This window comes from Bos indicus x Bos taurus, chromosome 11 (genome assembly GCF_003369695.1).
Source record: "Bos indicus x Bos taurus breed Angus x Brahman F1 hybrid chromosome 11, Bos_hybrid_MaternalHap_v2.0, whole genome shotgun sequence".
In the NCBI taxonomy this organism is placed as follows: Eukaryota; Metazoa; Chordata; class Mammalia; order Artiodactyla; family Bovidae; genus Bos; species Bos indicus x Bos taurus.
In genome coordinates, this window is record NC_040086.1 from 12,665,975 (window position 1) to 12,669,287 (window position 3,313).

A 3,313-nucleotide genomic window follows, 5' to 3' on the forward strand; every position below is an offset into this window, starting at 1 on the left:
TTGATTCTTTGGCTTTAGGTTTGGCAGCCAATCAGACCTACAATAATTTCAGCCTGCTCTCTGCTTCATGCAGGACTGCCTGACTCAGAGCAGATGCACTGTAGTTATTTGCTAAATGGAAAAATACAGTAAAGATTAGCCGAGATAGAGAGCTGCTTGAGGTCACACTACAAACTAGCGGCCAACACAGGGTAAATCAGATTGCTTTTCCCTGCGCCATACTCTCTGAATTCACAGATGTGATGGTGGTGATGGTGGAGTGATGGTGAAGAAGGTGGTGGTCATGACGGCGGTGATGGTGGTGCTATGGTGATAGTGGTGGTGACGATGGTGATGGTTGCAGGGTTGGTGGTCAATGATGCCCGTGATGGTGGTGCTGGTGGTGAGAGTATTGGTGATGGTGGAGACGTGTTACTGGTTGTGGTGATGGAGGTGGTGGTTGCAGTGATTGGAGTGTTGATGAAAGCAATGGTGGGGGTGGTGGGGATGATGTGGTAATGATGACAGTTAAGATGGTTATAGTAAGGATGATGGTGACAAGGGTGGAAATGGTGGTGACGATGGTGGTGACGATGGTGACAATGCCTTGACATGATAATGGACATGAATCCCCCTTATTTCAAGGAGTTCTCTTTGGGAACACATGCTGCTGCTGCTGCTGCTGCTGCTACTGCTAAGTCGCTTCAGTCGTGTCTGACTCTGTGTGACCCCATAGACGGCAGCCCACCAGGCTCCACCATCCCTGGGATTCTCCAGGCAAGAATACTGGAGTGGGTTGCCATTTCCTTCTCCAATGCATGAAAGTGAAAAGTGAAAGGGAAGTCACTCAGTCGTGTCCGACTCTTCGAGACCCCATGGACTGCAGCCTACCAGGCTCCTCCATCCATGGGATTTTCCAGGCAAGAGTACTGGAGTGGGGTGCCATTGCCTTCTCCGTGGGAATGCATAGCACATTCCAATAACTTTGGTTCTCATCTTCAACTTTGGGAGGATTCAGAATCTGAGCCCTTACTCTAAGTTTTCCTCAGCAGCAGAAACTAAGTCAGCTTTGACCCCTGAGTCAGCCTTGAAGATATCTTGCCCAGAACTGCTGCTCTGATGAGGATATGGAAAGACAGCTCCAGCTGCTGCCCTGCTGGATCCACCAGAGTTTCCCGTGGTTCCCGGGGCTACTCCAGGCAATGGCAAAGCACAGCAGTGCTCCTAATGCTAGCCTATTCCTGGGGATGCAGGACTCCTCAGCCAGGTGAATTCGATTCACCATCCTCCCAATGCTGAGACTTTCTTGGAACTGTACCGCAGTCTCAGATTCTTTTCCCCCAACCCTCCTTCCTTCCCTCTCCCCTTCTCAGGGGCAGGCCTGCACTGCCCTCGGAAGGTTCCTCTCAGCCCCCTGGCTCCCTCTCCTTTATTCTGGGAGAGTGTTCCTCCTTCCTCCTTTGCAGGTGTTTCCTCTGGTAACTCTTTTGTGTCTTTTAATGTCCTGTTCTATGCTTTTCAGAAGACCCGGGGAGAAAATCTGATTGCTCAAGCTGGGTAATACCATTCTGGTGAAAGGGAATTTTTAAATAGACAAAACATTTTTTAAAATGAGATGGATTTTCTTCTGACTTTCAGACTGCCTCTGAGGACAATTCCAGGCTGGTATGTGTTATATGCTTTGAGAAATAAAATTTGCCTTTGGGAGATTAAACCCTTGCAAAGGATTTGAAATAGATTGGAGAGAAGGGGGAAGATGGAGGAAACACAGAGCAAAGACTTTGAGACAGGAATAAACTTGCTATGTTCTGGGGATGACTAAGGTGGAGGAGAAGTCAGAGAAGTGGTGAAGCTGAAGCTGAAAGGTGGAGGGAATGAGAGAAGGATGTGGAAGTCAAGGAGAGGACCTGGGATTTGATGAAACAAGAAAAGAGGTGACACAGAGGACTCTTGGTTGGGTGGGAAGTGCATTACAGAGTGGCCGGGCAAGAAGGGCTCACAGGGAAGAGGCCATCTGGAGGTGGCTGGGGTCATCCAGCCGAGCCACGATGCCAGTGGGATTGAAACGGGCTGAGAAAGAGTAAATCCGTCTTGTCTCACTGTGCATGACCACTGGAGAGGAGGAAGGCAGCAAGGCGCCTTGGAGCTTCCAGTCTGGAAAGTAGCCTGGCGGTACCTCTGACAGAAACAAGACGGCTGAAAGGTTCTGGAGGAGAGATTGTGAATTGGTTTTGGCCATGCTTTTCTGTTAATAGTGGGCATGTCCACCAGGGACTTGGAGATGTGGGCCTGAAGCTTGGCAATAAGACTGTGGACCAGGATGCGGGCTTAGAAAGGGAAGAATCAAAGGCGCTGTCCTCTGAGGCAGATGGAGGGAGAAAGCAGATCTTGGGAACTACCTACAGTGGTGGCAGGGAAAATGGAGTGGAGCAAACAGACGAGGGGGTGAGCCACAAGCAGCAGGAGAGAAAGGCAGGCAGTGCTTATAACCACAGGAGTCCTGGAGGCTGAGGGGTGCCTGTGTTTCCCTGAAGGGAAGTGGGGACAGGCATCTGGGGGTTTCTCACAACCTCAGAGGAGCTCTTCCCTAGAGCCAGGCCAGGACAGAGGGGTGACATTCTGGCAGGCTCAGAACATCTGCACCCGCCACCAGGGCGGCCTCCCACAGGCTGCTCCTGTGGTCCAGTGGACACGTCGCTCTCCTGGGGTCAGCGCCGGGGCGGCAGCAGCCTCCGTGTGAGGTGGTAGTGCTGGCATCTGATTCCCTGGAACAGGGACTAGGAAAACAGATGACCTCAGGCTGAAAGCTCTTAGAAGCATTGCTCAGAAGAGGGCGGAAAAGACGAGGCTAAAAATACACACAGACCCAAATTCCCTACCTCTCCGGAAAAATTCCAGGCAGAGTGTCCTACAAATGCGTCTGACACAGGCCCTGCAATTGGCTGTTCCCTCACCACCCTTTCCCCATCATGCTTGTCTCTGGCCTGTGCACCTGCCCTCCACCCAGGCTGGTTCCTCTCTGTGCCTGGGGCACCTTGGCTCAGTCCTATGTCCTGCCTGTCCCCACGTCCCCCCTACTTCCACCTGAGGCACCTTCCTTCTCCATTGGGCTTGTCCTCACTTGGGCAGCATTCATCTCAGAATGGCCCTCCAACTTCCTCCTCCTAGGAGCCTACTGGACCACCCATGCCAGGACTGCTCTGGGTCCCCTAACCCAGAATCTGAATCACACAAAATTGACCCTCAGATGGTCTCTCTTTCCCTCAACTTCTGAAGGTTAGACAGATCTCTTACAGTCATAACAGAATCTTCATAATGGAGGTGGAAGCAAGAA